Source organism: Cryptomeria japonica, unplaced genomic scaffold (assembly GCF_030272615.1).
Source record: "Cryptomeria japonica unplaced genomic scaffold, Sugi_1.0 HiC_scaffold_530, whole genome shotgun sequence".
NCBI lineage: Eukaryota > Viridiplantae > Streptophyta > Pinopsida > Cupressales > Cupressaceae > Cryptomeria > Cryptomeria japonica.
In genome coordinates this window covers 62,024-79,020 of record NW_026729343.1, presented here as the reverse complement: position 1 = coordinate 79,020, position 16,997 = coordinate 62,024, and the positions used below count along the sequence as shown (strand labels likewise).

Here is a 16,997-nt window from a genome sequence, read left to right as displayed (position 1 = left end):
TATCAACACAACATCATTATTCCAAATAATAGCCCGGGTGTTCATAGGAATGGAAAGTTGGTGACCATAGAATAGTAGGGGCGGAAAAAAATGAGCCCCCCGAGTTGCGGAGAAACCGATCGCCTTCGTCCCTCTCATTCTTCACTCCACCTTTCAATGTCCGGGGGGCAAAGGAGCTTGAACTCTACTTCCTTCCTTTTGGACCAGATATGCGCCCGCATCTTCTAGTAGGATTAGCTGCCCCTACTATCTATAGGCGAATGCCCCCTACGGGCGGGGGCCCATTCCTGCTTTCACTCGCCAGAACAGGTGCGTGCTGTACCGCCCATCGAAATGAATTGGGACCGGGTGGCAATGACGACGTCGAAATGTGCCGAACTACTTCTTCCGAACTATACCCACCCATCCCGGAACTATCGAGTCCCTACCCACCCATGGGCCCACCCCGCAACTACTATTATTCTCAACCCCCCCCCCACCCCCCATTAAGTTGAAGAGTAGGGCAACTAGAACTTAGGAGAACTATCTCTCCCACCCATCCTTACTCTAGCAGGCTGATTAATGAAATGAGGGCCCCTACAATAATCTACCTCCCAGGGGGGGCCAGGGGCCGTGGTGGGAACTTAGGAGAACCGCTTACTCTAGCAGGCTGATTAATGGCAGTGGGTGGAATAGTGCCGTTGGGGGGTGGCCCTACAATTCTATGGGGACGCGGAGGACTTATCCTATATCCACATGAACACTTAATTACCCTGCAGAATAATTGCCCCCTTCCTCCCACCCTGCAGGAACTATAGCTTCCCACCCACCCGGAACTAAGATTCCCTCCCTCATCTATAATGGAACTCCCACCCCCCCCATTATAGCTGAATAGTAGGGCCATATAGTAGGGGCCCTCTAATTAATTAGCCTGCTAGAGTAAGGGAACTATGATTCCCAAAAGCAACCACCCGGATATAGATAGTTGAATCTTAGTTCGATTGGGGGGGAGGGAATCAGGGGTGGGTGGGAGGTAGAAAAGAACTCTAGTCCCTGGGGTTCGGAATTATCTACCCATCCCCCCCTTATTAATGCCTGCTAGAATCGAGGGGATAAGTAGTTGAGTTATGGCGTGTGTGGGGAAACGTGTGTGGGGATGGGTGGGGGGCTCAAGTTATAAGGAGAGGGTCTGCTTTGCATCATGCCCGACACTCGACTCACAGGAACATCCGGAACTAGAGTTTCCCATCGATTCTAGAACTATTTTAGTTACTCTAGCCCCCTACTATTCTATGCTCGCGAGGCCCCCTACAATTCAAATGGGGCTTCAGTCAAGAATTGACTTATTAGATTAATAAGGGGGGGGAGGGAATTCTAGTGATTATCGAGGGCACTCGACTGCAACTTCCCCCCCCCCCACCCCAACATCCGGGTGGGGGGGAAGTCAAAGGGCCTCCCTCCCACCCCTGCATTGGGTGTAATTGTTTTCCAGTAAAGCCCCTAGAATTCTATGGCCCCTACTATTCTATGGATCTCGCAGCGAGATCATCTATCTGGGATCTAGTGACCCATGAAACAATATCCCCTACGGGAATCGAACCCGTGTCTTCGACATGAAAAGACGATGTCCTAACCACTAGACGAAAGGGACCCGCCCCCCCCTTCTATAGAATTCGTCGAACTCCATCTGGAGTGGCCTCGACCGAACCGATGGGTATAGATTCTAGCATACCGAACCCCTGGGGACCAAACCGCTATTAGAAAAGGGTGGGGGGGATTGGGATCTATCATACCGAACCCCTGGGGACCAAACCGCTGTTCTAGTAGCGGGGTGGGGGGGATGCACCCGATGAACCCCGAGCCCATAGAATATAGGGCCGCCGGCGAACTAACCAACCCTCCGGTTATATAGAGGGGGGGGGCGGGGGGTTGGGGGATGGAGAGCGACAGCGAGCCCCCCGGTGGCCATAGCCATTTCAGCTCCATCAAATTGTAGGGGTGGCTCGAGATTCTATACGTAACATGACTATAGGCTATAGGCCGATGAACTGCTTCCCCTATAGATAGTAGGGCCCGTAGGGTGGGAGGGTTAATTAATCAGTAATTAATTCGCCCATAGCCTCCTCCCACCCACCCGGCGGGGGCCCTTCTATCAAGAATAGTAGGGGGCTAGAGTAAGCTCGCCCTACAATTCTATGGGACTGATTAATTAAGGGTGGGCCACTATCGAGCCCCTCCTCACTGGGCTATAGTTGCTGATTCGATTAGTTATTCTAGCATGTGTGGGCCCCCTTAATCGAATCAGCAACTATATAAGATTATTCCCTGCGCTGATTAATTAGGAGGTATCTCCCCTACTATTCTAAAGGGGTGGGGGGCTAAAGGGAAGCAGGCTTCAATCAAGCCCTACAATTCTATGGGACTGATTAATTAGAGGAGGAGAGTTGGTGGAGGATATAGTTGCCGCCCTCAAATTATATGGTAGGGGCCCTCATGAACCAAAGGGATGGTTTCATCGGGAGCCCTACTATTCGCGATGGGGTGGAGGGTATCTCGCCCTACTATTCTATGGGGGTGGGTGGATATAGGGAACACCCGCCCCCGAATTCTGTTGGGGGTTTGCCGCCATTTATCGGTAAGGGGCCTAGCCTTGGTCGCCATAGACTAGTAGGGTTTCTCCTCGATAGTTCAGCGGGTGTTCATGGGGAATTCTAGTTGGTGGGTGGGAGGAGATAGCTCGGCTATCATTCCATCAGCTGGGGTCGACCCAAGCACTCGACTATGAGAAACGGGATCGGGTTCTTGATCCATACCATTAGAAGGATAAGCGGCAGTAAACCGGAGTGGCTGAGGCGAGTGGATAATCACTTCAATTCCGAGAACTAGGAATCCGAAAAGAGTTGATCATCACTTCTCCCTACCTCTTATCCTCCCACTGCTCGCCACGAACCACCCGACTAGGAGATCGGTTTGCCATAACGACCGGGAAGGGATGAGAGCTTCCTAAACTTATCTTTTGAATTCACGACCCGACAACTCGATATTTCTTTATTCGCCAGGTGGAGCAGCAGGTAGGATTCTTTCTGAAGCGGGCTCGAGGCCTAACTGTAATGTCAACAACTTGGAATAAATCGTCGAACTGTAGAAAAAGAAAGTGCCGGTGAGCAGCCCCTTTAGAATAGTAGGGCCATAGAATAGTAGGGGCCCGGCGGGCGGGTGGATCGTTTCATCAGTTTCCTGGGGCTGTCGGAGAGGAATGCTTGCCCGGCAAGGGACGAATGGAGGGATCTCATGCTCTCACTCAATCCGAAGAATCAGGGCGATCCGCTTCTCGACCAGCCGGCTATCCTTCCCTCCAAAAGATCTCAAGCTCTCACTCGATCCGTTCAAGTAAGGCATGGTCTTCATGGGCAGGAGGTGTAAGTCGATCCGGTGGGGGAGCAACTAGAATTCCCCAGCACCGGGGGTGACCAGAATTACCCTCGTTTTTTTTATATCTCCTCCGTAACTATAGTCCCACCCAACCCGGAACTATCGAGTCCCTACCCACCCATAGGCCCACCCCGGCATGTGACGTATGGATGCGATGAGGCCATTAGCGCGTAACTGCTCTTTTCGGAGCAGGCCCCGTAGGGGCGTTAGCGATGGTGCAGATATTATATAAATGATAAATGCGGGTGATGCGTAACTGCTCTTCTCGGAGCAGGCCCCGTAGGGGCGTGGGTATACTTAAAGGGCTAAAGTGGCGGCGAGGTATACCCAACCTTTCATCAAGCCCAACTACGGAATTCGTATTTTGACGGGATGGACTCCAACCAGCGAACGGGCAGAGCACCCATCACTCCCTTCGTCCGAGGGACGAGGGAGAGTCGACAGCGAAACACATTGGTCCTATGGTTCATGGGGAATAGTGTCCCGGGGTGGGAGGAGTAACTGGGAGCTGGATGCACCAGTGTCCAATGTGCACGAACCCTTTGACCGGGTGGTAAACTATAGTTCCGGGGAACCCAAACAGCTGTGCTTCGGGGTGAGCCCCGAACAATTACTTTTGCGGGGAGGGATCCTTTTTCGTGCGGGCAGGGGTCTGATCCTTTTTCGTGCGGGCAGGGGTCTGAGGTGGCTCCTCTCCATCTCGGCACAACAATAGAATAGAGGGCCTCCGCGTGTGTGGGGATGGGTGGGGGGTTAAGGGCCACCCCCCCTGCAGAACTAGAATTCCTTATTCTAGCCCCCTACCATTCTAAAGGGCTAGCGGGCTGATTAATTGACTGATTAATTGCGGGGGGCATCATTCCGGGGAAGATTAATAGTCGACGTTCATCTCCGGATGCTGCCAACTCCGCTACTCCCGATCTCGATGATCCCGCTCAAGTCCCAGAGGATCACGTGCTAAAAAAAGGTGGACCCCACAGTGAAGGCATGGGTAGCACTCGCTGTAGAGGCAGAGGCTGAGGCTAAGACACCACTTTGTTCAGTCCCGAATAAGAGTAAAGGCAGGGGGAGCTGGGATGGTATGAGCATGGGTGGGAACACCAAAGGCAAAGACAATGGTAGCATCAAGGACAAAGGTGGAGGTACTACCAGTTTTTTACCCCCCCCCATTTATTGAAACTGTAGCCTAAAGAAACAATGGGCCAGTCTCTATAGCAGTTGTTGATTATGTGTGGCTTTCACTTGGTCTACTTAAAGTAGGTTGGTTAAGGTCCGGCTTACCTGCTCGTATAATGGATGAAACTCCTGGCCATGCCGTAGGAGAATCCACCACTTGTTTTACCACCTTTGCCTCTACCTCCGCGGATGGGGGATCAACTTCAATGATTCTTCAACCAGGTCATAAGTAATGAGCTATCTCTATCTATCCCGTTTTACTAGAACCATCACTTGTAGGTACACTGGTTGGAACTCCTCTTTCTAGAACATCATAGAATGCCGGAACAGCGCTTAACAATTCGAGTGTCAGAGCCTGCAGCATTCCTTCCAGATCGATAGATTGTTTGATAGCCCGTAACAAAAGTGGGTAACCTCACAGCGACTAGCCATAGAATAGTAGGGGCCCCCCACCCATAGCATAGGTATAGGCGTAGGGAGTAGGAGGAGAGGCAGGACCAGCTTTTGACCCCGGCTAGATAGTAGGGGACCCGGAACCTATTAAAGTAGACCCAGCTACAGTTTCATCCGTTGACTCAGAACCTGTTTATCTAGAAACATATAAGCCAGTAGCAGTCCTATCATCAGTGGCAGAGTCTGCAGTAGCATATCCATATCCTGTGGCGGAGGCAATAGAGGTTGCCGGGGCAAAGGCATGGTCCGATACATAGGCAGAGGCAGTAGTAGCAGAGCCAAGTCCATCTATTGGAGATCCAAGTCTAGCGGATTCAGGCTAGGGGTGGGTGGAAGAGCCGGGGCTTACTCTAGCTTATTCTAGCAACTACCCTCAAAATAGTAGGGGGCGTATTCTAGCAAGCTAATTAATTCACTGATTCCCTACCCTACCCCCAGCCGAATTGGGCGGGGGCTGGGGGCCCCTACTATTTGGAAAGGCCTAGCGAGCTAATTTCGTGTAGGTGGGTGGGTTCCTTCTCAATGCAGGGTGGGTGGGAAGCAATAGTTGGGTGGGAGGGCCCCTACTAAATGTTGGGTGGGCCCCTACTATTCTAAGGGCCCTACGGGGCGATGCCGGTTGGGTTATTGTAGCGTATTCTAGCAGGCAACTATGCCCCCTGTAGCAAGCTGATTAATTGCCAGCCCCACACACATGAACTGATTAATTAAGAATTGCCCGACTTTGCAAAAGTGGATACGGAACGGATGGAAAAAACGAAAACTTTCTATTATCAACAGGAAATCATTTTATGTGACCTCGCAGCACCACCATGCCGGTATTGTACTGAACTCCGTCGGATGTGGGCTACAAACCCAGCATTTCTTGGTCGCTCTCGCTCGATCCGCCCTACAATTCTATGGGAAAAGTTCTGCCCCTTTAGAATAGTAGGGGGATCTCTAATAAAAACTGCATATCGATCTATTGGTGGATATAGTTGCATAGGCATGTTACGTATATAATCTGGCGATTTCAACTTCGACCCCTATAGATTGTAAGGGCGGAAGCATCTATACGACTGTGGGGCAATCTATAGCCGGGGAAGCAGGGTGGGACTCCCCACTATAGCCACCCACCCCTGATGAACCGGGGGGCATAGTTGCCCAGGTTAGCAATACACCCGAGATTGAAACGAATCGAAGTGCTCTCGGGTGAGTCAACCAATACACCCTCGATTTTGAAACCTCTGCAGGCTCCCCGCGAGGGCACTCGACTGCCAGATAGGCCCTTGGGGTGGGTGGGAGGAGGAAGGGGAATTAATCAGCTTGCTATACTTTCTATAGTGGGGGGATAAAAACTCCAGATATTCTAGTAGGATTAACGATCATTGCTTTCGCATCCGAACCTGGTTCCGGAGATTGGAAGATATGTTTGTTTTCTTGTCAGTCGAGTGCCAGCTCTCATCGAGAAGATTCCCTTCTCATCGTGTGGGGATGGGCTTCCGGGGGGTTAATACCTTTAAATGCCCCAACACAATACAAGGGATGGCTTTCAGTCGACCCTTCCTTCCGAAGGCACAACATCACATCCTCGACTCAATCTCTCCATCCGAAGGCAGGCCTTGAAACATCAGCCATTTCCGAAGTCACTCGAGCTAAGTCTGCCCCAACACTAAGTCACTTCCAAACGATCGGGTGCGTGCTTAAAAGCCATAATGGCAGGTCGACCTCCGATGAATCGCCCCAGAAGCTACAGGATGAGTTACACAGTTCGTCTCCGGCACATTCTGTCATTCTTCCCTCTGGGCCTTAGGGATATCCGCCCGCATCTTATAGTAGTAATAGAAACTCTCGGGCGCTAGCTTTATTTCTCGAAGTTGGGGCCCCAAGCTCTGGAACTGGGTCGAGGTCTTCAAGGAGAGGGACTTATTAAAGAAAGAAAAGGAGCTAAGTAAGTCACTGATGGCCTTCTGCTATGCTCTGCTATGCCCGGAGCTTCCCTTCCGGAGATCCCGGCCCGAAACAACACTTGTCAATCCTGGTATGCATGGGGAGTAGGTACGAACCAACCGGCTTCATGGAACCTCCGATCTCTCCCTCTGTGGCCCTACCGTTCATTCAAGCAATGCCCAACTGCAGCCATCATGGACTTGTTTTGCAAACAGGATCGAACCAGCGACTTAAAGGAGAGGATTAAGGGCAGTGCTTTTGCAACCCTTTCTATCACCCAACAATCCGAGCCATTGAAATGATAATGACAAGCTGGGCCTTCCTTCCTCTCCCGCCGGTCGAGTTACTGAACCATTCGTAAGCAGTCTTCAGAGGGAGATAATCTGAACTCAAGGCCCCGGCAAAAGGAACAATTGGAAGAAATAGAGATGTGGCTTGCTAGCGAACTGCACCCGGTTGTTTCAATAGTTGGGCAGCCATCCCTTGTTCTGATTGGTCGACTGAAGCGAGAAAGCTCTTCCTTTCTGTCTTGAGCGTGGAACGAACAAACATTTGAAAGTAGTAGTGATTCCCCGGGGGCGAGGGATGTTCAGCCAATGCGGTAGCTCGACTGCTCGCTCCTATGTCGATTCCTCGAATCCTGTTCCTCTATTAGTTGATCCACACATTTTCTACGTAACATGCCGGGAGGAAACGTAAACCCCCCACCCAACCCTACTAGAACCTCCCACCGGTAACTATAGTAGCCTCCCACCCAACCCTACTAGAACCTCCCACCCTAAGGGAGGTAAGGTTGGGATGGGTGGGATGGTCTAGTTTTGGGAAGAAGAAATAGTGGTTGGGCCAACTAGAACTCCCTCCCGGCTCGATGGTTGCCAAATGTGGGGATGGGTGGGGGGTCTAATTCGTATAGAATCTGCCTTCAGAAACTATAGGCCGGGCTGGCTATAATTGGCACGAACGAACTGGGCGGGAGTGATAGCTCGAATGCACCGGTTTCAGGCTCGGATGCATTTCAGTTTGGCTCTAATGAATGGCATGGTATGGTTCGGTAATACGTAAATAAGATACCGCTCCGCACCTCTATCTGAGACTGACTGCCCACCTCATGCATCTGAAACAAAACTATTCTTCTGTCCCAGCATCCGAGAAACAACTAACCACGCTTTCTACCCCACCCAAAGCAATACTTTAGTTGTCGATGTGAAAGGGTGGGGGGGAGGAGCGAGAAAGAAGAGGAGTTCCCGAGGGCCACGGCATGGGGGAACTAACCTCATCTTACCTGCTCGAAGTGGATAGTGGGTGAGATCAACCCTTCCCCTATTTCCCCTCCCGGTAAGCCTCAACGTGCCGGGGAATAGGAATCTCATCTCCGAGGCATACTAAACTCTTTATTCCCATTCCGCCTATCTCCTCCACCCACCCCGGTGGGAGGCCCGGGCTGGGGAAGGAAGGGAATAAGATGAAAAAGGGCCGTTCCCAGCTACAGTTCTAGTGAGGGGTAGCAACTGTAGCTGGGGTGGGGCTGGGGCTTATAGTGAGGGGGAGGGAAAGGGGAACGGATATTTTATCTTGACTAGAAGGGATCGGGGTGGGGGGAAGGCTTCATTTTCGGAAGGGCCGAACAGAATAGCCCATGGAGGATGGACGCCGTGCAACTATATTCGACGTTCTAGTGGAAGTTCTAGAGCTAGTGCTAGAGCTAGAGCGTTCCGCTAGAGCTAGAGCGTTCCGCTAGAGCTGTTCGACGTTCTAGAGCGTTCCGCTAGAGCTGTTCGACGTTCTAGTGGAAGTTCTAGAGTTAGTGCTAGAGAATTGGTCACTTTCACATTGATGAAACCCCGGTTCGCGGCAACTGATCAAGCATGGACGACTCGCAGCTACCCCACACGAGAGAATACTCTTCTTTAAGCAGAACCGAGATTCATTCGTGGGGGCTCAGACTCAAACTCCCCTTCTCAGCCGGCGCAGCCCGTCCTCTCCAGTTAAAGACTCCTCCTTTTACAGGACGAATTACCGGTTATTGAACGCAGCATACTTGGACGAGACGCAGGGCGTCGATGAAAGAGCCAGGGGAACAGAGCACTGCAGAAGGAAGTGATTCACCTGAGGAGTTAGGTGAGTCGGATTGGCCAGAACTACCAGAGACACCTCCGCCCAGACCACCACCGGTCCTCTCATCGGACAAGCACGAATAGCGGGGCGGAGATACTCTCTCACTGAAAAGACTTTAGACACTGCTACTATGTCCGTATACTCACCCCACTGCTACTATCTCTCTCTAGAAACCCTACAAGAAAGGAGGGCCCCCACCCCGGCACTAGTTATAGTAGGGGCTGGACGTGAGACAACGGAGCACTGGTCTTCCCTACTATAGCTATAGACGGGGTATCACGTATATAATGGTGGGTGTGGAATCTCGCCATAGCCTATCTTCATTAATCTATAGCTATCGAGTCCCCCCCCACCCTGCATGCAGGGGGCTATAGCCCTATTGAACCCCCCGCAACCCCCCCTCTACTATAGTTGAGTAGGGCAGTTGAGTTGAGTGCCGGGGTAGCCCTACCCCCCTAGGGTGGGGGGGAATGGTAGGGGGGCGAAAGGAGAGGGGCCTCCCACAATTAATCTACCTCTAATTCAATATTAACCTGCTAGAATAAGCAAATATATTAACCTTCCCGCCAACTAAGTACCTTCGGCCTTCCGGTGCATGCAGAGGGATTGTTATTGCGGGAGGGTTCTCTATCTTGCCCGGTAGATGCCGTTGGATAAGTCCCCCGCGTCACTTTCCACCCACCCTGCATGCCCGGGCCCCTACCATTCTAGCCGGTAGTCGGTATCTCCCCTACTATTCGCCAGGCCGGGAGGAGATAGTTGGGTGGGAGGTATAGCCCTATTGTTCCCTCCCGATGAACCGTGGGCATGTTACGTATAGAATCGAGCCCTATTATTCTATTATTGTCTAGCCCTATACCCACCCACCCTGCATGGGGGGCATAGGCTTGGGGACGGGTGGGAGATATAGTTCCGCCGGGGGTTTGCCCGGCTAATATTGGTGGGAGATGAAGGTTCGAGATCGATTCTCCAGAATAGAGATCGATTCAACAACGGCGAGAATTGAAACCGGGCCGACTACCGGCCGGGGCCCTCGAAAAAAGATCGATATCTTCTACGCGGGTGCAGCTAAAGCTTCGTAGCGCTAGCACGGTTTACTCGCCATTGCGCCATATTCCTCCGTCGGACCGGTTTAAGATCTAGGTCTAAAGCCAGAGCAAGAGTCAGTCCCACAGCCAATTTCAGAACCAGTGCTAGTCCCCGATTATTTCAGCTTGAAGAGTGGGCCGGGTTCACTCTTCTCCTATTCTCACCTCTGCACTTGAGGGGTGCTAAATTGGGGGCTATCTATAAAGAAAGCATGCTGTTGCCTGCCGTTACCTGTCACCTTCCTACGGCCTATGCCTCGCTCGCTGTCTGCCGAAATGAATTTCATGTGTAGGGAAGAGAGGAAGTACGCTTATTCACCGGGTCGATGGAATGAGCTACACTTCTGGATGGTGTGGGTACTGCTTCCTACCCTTACGCATTTTGGAAAAACACAGAAACAAAATAGGGGTCTCTATCAAAATCCAACCGGATGGGCCCAGCCAGCACGTGAAACACTTCGTCTGAAGAGGGGAAGGGTCCATCTTGCTTCTTGTTTGTGAGGTAGATTTATCACAATGGTGGAGAGAAGTGAGAAGGGCAGAAGATATTCTAAAGTTGATCGGGATGGCTGTCCCCCTATGTTGGACCGGGGCTCGTGGCACACCGCCGCTAAACGAACATTATCGAAGGGGTAATCTAAAACGCTCCGAACCGGCTCTACTTCATCTGCTTCCTTTTCGATCAACTTTCAAGCGCTCCTTTTCCACTTTATGTAGAAATAGGTTACGCCTTACGTTCCTTTCTCTCCCGGCAGTCATACTCAATCAAGTGCCCTAACCGGATACGGCTCACTAACTCGGAATGGCTGGAAAATGATGATACCTATTCGATAACTACGAGACCTACTGGAATGTATTTCGATGGGTAGGAGTAGTACCTATCTATGATTGCTGGACTCCCTACCCCCCATTATTGGTGGGCTTGGCCATAGGTGGGCCACCACGCCTTTATCGTTCCTGTACTTATTGAAGGAAATAAAGTAGTAACCCTGACGGAGTACCGTCAGTCTGACTTCGGAACCCTTGCCTTCTAAGTGAACTACGTGACCGAACGAAGTTAACGAACCGAACAACTAAATAAGGGTGGGTGGCTAGGCTATCGGTCGGTAAGATACAGTTTGGGAGCGCATCTCGCCCGAGACAATAGACGGTGGTAATAACTTTGAGGAAGCCGATTCGGGAAAGGCCAAAGTACACCTACCTAAGCATCATCGGTCGGTGAATACAGCCGCCCCATAGTTAACTCGAGGTCCCGCTGGGCGCATCGGGATAGAAGGGAGGGAAAAGAACTAACTAAATGTGGGCCCAATCAATCTAATCTAAATAGGTGGGTGGACGCTTTCTGCGTTCCTTAAGTTGGTTAGTCCGAACGGGAATCGGATAGTGGGCTGCTGGGTAAAGAGGGCTCGCAAGAGAAGGCTGATCAGGCATCAGGGGCCTTGATTAACCGAAGAGGAATGAAATAGTTAATAAATGAGTTATCGAGTTACAGCACAAACAAGCAAGATAAGGGCTTGTCTCCGGAAAAGTGCCAAGCCCCTACTACTGAGTTAGTTATAAGTATTGATCAACACTTATAGAAGTAGGTGGGTGTGTGGTGTTTCCTCCTTAGTTCACCTTATATACGTATCTTAGGAAAAGAATATAGCCTCTCGCTTAACGTACCTCGACCTCCTATGTCGGTCGGGTCACTTAACGTACCTAAGTTACTTACTTATTCCTTCCGAGACTAACCAATTTAAGGCCGAAGCCAGCGTGAGTAGAGGGCGTCTATAGCTCCTTCATCTCGTATCGAGTGGTGCATGTGCGTAAAGTTGGAACACTGAGGATGTTTCAGAAGTCGGAACAGGTATGCTGGTCCTGTCTCTGCTCCAGCTACCCTTGGCTCTGCTTCCTCACCCCGATCACGAGAATCAGCTTTTGGATCTGCGGCTGAAATGCTTATACCTCTGCTGTTTCTACCTCTACTTTTGGTGTATATCCTACTGCCCCTGCTCCCGTGTCCTATACCCTTGCAACCTTTGCTATGGCTCCTTCTGGATCTGGAAATGGATTACGAAGGCGCTGACGAGCATCATAATCTCTACCAGCATCATAATCTCTACCAGCATCATAATATGGACCACGATCTGGAATAGAATAATCTGGCTCCCCTATTTATATAAAGGGTGCCACGGGGCCCATACCAGCCGAGAACTTTGCTGGTGGATTGACTGAAGCCGGATCTTTACCCCCTTATACCCCATTCAAATAATAAGGGGGTTTTCGATCTCTTTCTGCTGTTGGAGGATCGAGTGAACGGAACAACGCTACTTCAGAATATTGGGAACAAACACCAGTCAGCGGAACACCCCCTATTCGTCTCAAGTTGGAGCGGACAACGGAACCCAACAGAGGAGAACACGTGGCTACGTTGGGGGAACAAGGACAGGGTATAGTGCTCACTGTGTTACTGTCTCTACCGCTTGTCCCCGGTGCCTATGCCCTTGCTACTGGTGGATCTCGGGGATACAGCTGGGTGAACTCAAATGGATGGGGCAACTGGCTGAGTCAACTGCCTCTGCCATCTTTGCCATTCACTCTGCCACCTGCAACCTTATCTACTGCTTCTGCGGGTGCTACCCTTGCCTCTCTACCATGCTACTGGCGGTACTGGGTATAAATCTCGAAGAGGGCTGCGGACCTGAAGGATCCGGATTCGAATATGTGAGGTCAACTACCTATGCTCTAGTTGATTGTGCTCTTGCTTCCCCATGCTCTAGTCCCCTTATATAAGTAGGGGCTCCTGCTTTCCTATGTTTGGTCCTGTCCCTCTAGCGCCCACCTCTGGTTCCCCTTTTCCCCCTGTCTTTCCTCCTCGTGCTCCCTCTGATACACGCTGATTGACTGGCACCTAAAGGCAATGCCTCTGTTACTCATCCTTGCCAGTTCCAGCTTTATTCTTCTAGGGGTTTAATATCGAGTTACAGATCTGGATCCATAACCACCACCAGCAGTTTTCAATGGAGAACCTTTCGGGGGGGGCAGAGCTAAATGCAGGCCAGTGCTATAGCCCGTTTAAAAGCTAGCAGTTGAGCCACCACCAGTTTCCGTTTGAGTCCACATGGCCAATTCCAAAACCTCTGATCTGCGGCCCATGACTATGCCTCCGATTTATGCGATGACTACGCCTCCAATCCATCCTTAGCCAATCCCCATCCAATCCATACATGGGCCCGTCGCATCTAACCCTTCCGTTCCAAAACTACATGGACAATATATGCAAGTCCCTGATTTACCCTTGGTCGGTATGGTCAGGTGTATCTCCAGTAGTAGTCTCTCTGGAATGAATAAGAATAGGGCGGTGTTCGGCTCAGTTCGGTGGGTTTGGAGTCTCCGTTTCCCGCAGGAATGCATTGATTCAATCCAATCGGGACCAAAGAGCAAGGCGGTGGACGGGAGTTGGTCTAACACGAAGGGTTGGGGTGCTTGTCTTAGTGTAGTAATTGAAGTGGGGCCGTAGGAGGTGAACGGTGCAGAATTCAGATACTCCCATCGAAGCACCGAAGAATACATCGTATTATGAGAGCAAGTGCGTATTTCTCTGCTTGTTACTGTAGTTCCATATCCCGATGCAGATCTACCAGTTTTAGATCCTCTAGTTTAAGAACCAATTCCAGCCAAGTTTTTGCAGATTCAGTGCCATAGTCAGAAGAAGAGCCACCAGCGGCCCCCTACAATTCTACGGCAGTTCTAGATTGAGTTGACTAAGAATCAAAGGCATAGACTACGGAGAAAGCAGGGGCATCACCCCTTTTATCGCTTTACTATGGGGGTCAAGGCGTAGGGCTCGGTCAACTGTTTATGGTTTTCAATCTAGAGGCCTTGGATTTCCAAGAAATGGGACGGGAAGGGATGCTCCGGCTCCTTCTAACTCTCAATATTGATCTGCCTTTGCTCTCCCACCCGAAAAACGGAAGGGCAACAATATCTGTTCTCGGAAACCCGACCCTGGCAGGAGAGAGAAGAAACGTCTCCCGCCGGGATCTCTCCTTCTTTATCGGATCTCTTTATATCTCCCTCCTCCCACCCTGCCTTATCTGACCCTTCCAAACGGGAACTAGAATCCCCACCCAACCCTAGCCATTCGGGTTCGGAGTGATCGATCTCTCTCTCCCAGGAGCCCTACGGGGTGGGTGGGAGGACAAAAGGGGGCGAGGGTATCCTTGAGAAAAGAGAGAGGCTTAAAAGTGTACGACGATGCCTCATCAGATTACTACGTAACATGCCCAACACCCCCAGATCCAGCCAAACCCCAAACCCCCATCTATATTTTATCTAGGCCGAACCTTGCCCCCACCCCTTTAGAATAGTAGGGGATCTACCTCCAACTATCCCCCGCCCGGGAGGAGGGCTAGCAGGCGTCATTAATGGCAGGGGGCCCACACACGTTCATTAATCAGTTCATTAATGGCGCCCCCATAGTTCATTAATTAGCCTGCTAGAATAACGGTCGGGGGCCCCCCTCCACTCGAGCCGTTGCTAGAAGAACTGTTAATTAATAAGCCCCATAGAATAGTAGGGGGCCCCCCTCCAATTATAGTTGCATTTATAAGCCTGCCTTTAGAAGAGTAGGGGGGCATCAGTTCATTAATAAGCCCCCTTTTTCATTGTAGGGGGCTGCTAGCGAAAATAGTTGTTGTTCTAGAATCGAGGGTATCTCGAATTGACAAAACAGAATTCATTATAGTCGGGTTATCTCGCCCTACAATTCTATGGGACAAAACTAGGCAAAACAGCGGTTATCGATCTATAGAAGGTGGGGCACCAACCATGAGAGGCAGGCACGTCCCCGAGCTTTCATTCCCTTCTCGAGAATAGTGGCAGATTGAGTGACTAATATTGGGTGGGGCGATGGATCAACTTCCTCGTTTTGCTGCGGTCCTGCCCTACCCTACCCTTAGTTGTTAATAGTTCCCGTCGAGATGTGTCCGAGTAGCCCTTCATGTGCCGTTCCCAACTCCCGTTCGGCTAGAGCTAGTGCCCTACTCTACAATGGGGCGCCCACCGCTAGAATCTGGTGGAGGGCTTCTGGTCCTCAAGGGTCATAGGTTAGTCATTCTCTCCTATTAAGTAAGTAGCTATTCCTGCTCCGAGATGCCCCCTACCTATATAACTGGGAGTTGCTTTGGCCTCTAACGGGCCCCCCGCTTTATCTTCCACATGAACCATAGGAACTAACTATAGTTTCCCACCCGTTATCCAACTAATCTACCTCTAATTAATCAGTTCATGCGAGCCCCCTACCATTCTAAAGGGCTAGCAGGCGCATTAATAACCTGCCCTACAATTCTATGGGTGGCATTAGCCTGTTAATTAATCAGTTCATTAATGACGCCCCAGCCCTACAATTCTATGGGGGCATTAACCTGCTAGAGTAAGGGGCTGCTAAAATAGTTCTAGAATCGAGCGCCTCCGAGTTGCTAGAATAACATTAATCAGTGCCCTACGCCGGGTAGGCCCCTACTATTCTAAGGCAATTCTAGTTCTGGGAACGGAAGAAGGGTTGGGTGGCCCCTACTATTCTAAGGGAAGGTGCGGGTGTTCATAAACCGGAATGGCCCCTACGGGCGGGAGGGAATCTTAGTTCATGGCAGTTCGGCCCCTACCATTCTATAGGCCCCTACTATTTTATGGGAAGGATATAGTTGGTGGAGGGGAATTATGGTCCCCAGGGCGGGGCTCGCTCCTTTCTCGATCGACATCGAGTGAGCAACCGGATCAACATCAAGTAATCAACATCATATACCACTCCGCATTGGGAGAGCGATTCAATACTATAGATGCTCTCTGGCTAATCCCTTCAACTAATATACCTCAACTATAGGGATGCAGGCCCCTACTATTCTATGGGTGGCAGCAGGGTGATAACAACAACTATGCGGGTGGGCCTATGCCCCCGCAAGCTGATTAATTGCTTGCCGCAACTAGAATTGGTTACTCTTTTGGCAAGCGTGCATTAATCTGGGGGGCTAGCAAGCTGATTCCCTTCAAATAGTAGGGAGCTATAAACTGTTCCGTCAATAATTATCCGAACATAATTGCGATTGAAAGCGCATCCCGAGATTCTATACGTAACATGAGGGGTGGGTGGAATAAACATTGCCCTACTATTCTCAAGGGGGCATGTTACGTATATAATCTGGCGAAGATAGGATGGGAAGCAATGAAATGACGGATGGGAAAATGAATGATATTACTTTCCACCCCTCTAGAATTCCCGGGTGGGAATTTAGGAACAGTGGGGGCCCCACCCTGCTTCGGCTAATCCCTACCTATCATCCCACCCAATTCTAGCCCCTACAATAATCTACCTCCATGCAGGGGGGGCCAGGGTAGCGAGTGGAGTTCTTGGCGGGCCAGATTCTATACGTAACATGCCGTCATTCTAGCAGGCGTACATTAATAAAGTGGGAGGGACTCTAGAGGATTAGCCGTTGAATCTTAGTTCGTCAACTACCTGGCCCCCCCTGGGAGGTAGATTATTGTAGGGGTGGGTGGGAAGCAATAGTTCCGGGAATTGAACAACTACCATAGAATTGTAGGGGCCCTCCCACTTCATTAATCAACCTGCTATAATAAGGAAGCAATAGTTCCGGGTGGGTGGTCTAACTAGAATTCCCTCCCACTTCATTAATCAACCTGCTATAATAAGGAATTCTAGTTCCGGGAATCGTCAGTTCGCGGGACTCGACTGCTAGTGCGACAAGGGATGGAACCAGAATGGCTCACTCTATTTATTGCATCTCGAGTTTGGGTAGGGTGGGAGGTTATCAATTTCATACG

The 16,997-nt window shown here is 50.7% G+C and overlaps 1 non-coding gene across 1 annotated transcript; it reads right to left on the bottom strand.

The window, feature by feature from the left end:
* Positions 1-1,558: 1,558 nt before the first annotated feature.
* Positions 1,559-1,630, bottom strand: TRNAE-UUC (transfer RNA glutamic acid (anticodon UUC)). The gene has a single exon. It is a non-coding gene; the product is annotated as a tRNA-Glu (tRNA).
* Between the last annotated feature and the right edge of the window lie 15,367 nt (positions 1,631-16,997).